The following is a 991-nucleotide window of genomic DNA, read 5'->3' on the forward strand; positions in this document are numbered from 1 at the left end:
CTCAGGATAACGGAGTGACTGAAAGAGGCTGACAGCAAACGGCTGGACTGTATTCCCTCTGGGGAGACGATGGAGCAGATCCAATCAGAGGATGGAAGCCAATTAGCATAGAGTGTGTGTGTCTGGGGGCGGGGGGGCTGTGTCATTTAATCAAGTTAGAGGGTTGGCCATCCAAGGAAGGTTGTCAGGGAGATGAAGAAGATGAATGACAGACAGGAATTAGTCCAGAACCGAAAGGAGAAGCAAGTCTAGAACCAAGCCTCTGACTTCAACAAGGTCACATTCGCTCTATTGTTCTGCTGAGGAGCTCCAGACTGGAATAAGCTGGATGTTCAAGATTCAGCAAAAGTGGGAGACATGCTGCATGCTGAAGAACCTGTTTTAAATATTTCACAAAGTCAAGGAAGTTAAACATCTGCCCAGGAATCAGGCCAGGTTTAATTAATCTATGCTAAACTGCATTCTGCACAGCAGAGACAAACACGGGGATTAGGTGCTAACCCAGTCCAATGCTAACAGAACAGATCGGATTCTAACACATCAAACAACAATACAAGTCTCTTCTTTATTTCCTCTCATTCATAGAGGGGTTAGAATATAACCTAAGAGGACTACTGGGTCCTGGGGTTCTAACTGGATCCCAGGGGTCTAACTGGATCCCAGGGGTCTAATTGGATCCTAGGGGTTTAACTGGATCCCAAAGAGCTAACTGAGTCCCAGGTGGCTAACTGGGTACCAGGGGGGTAACTGGATCCCAGGGGTCTAATTGGATACTAGAGGTCTAATTGGATCCTAGGGGTTTAACTGGATCCCAGAGAGCTAACTGGATCCCAGGGGGGTAACTGGATCTGGATGATAGGATGGCTAACTGGATCCTAGAGGTTTAACTGGATCGCAAAGAGCTAACTGGGTCCCAGGTGGCTAACTGGGTACCAGGGGGGTAACTGGATCCCAGGGGTCTAATTGGATACTAGAGGTCTAATTGGATCCT

Source organism: Cyprinodon variegatus, unplaced genomic scaffold (genome assembly GCF_000732505.1).
Source record: "Cyprinodon variegatus isolate N-32 unplaced genomic scaffold, C_variegatus-1.0 Scaffold793, whole genome shotgun sequence".
Taxonomy (NCBI): Eukaryota; Metazoa; Chordata; class Actinopteri; order Cyprinodontiformes; family Cyprinodontidae; genus Cyprinodon; species Cyprinodon variegatus.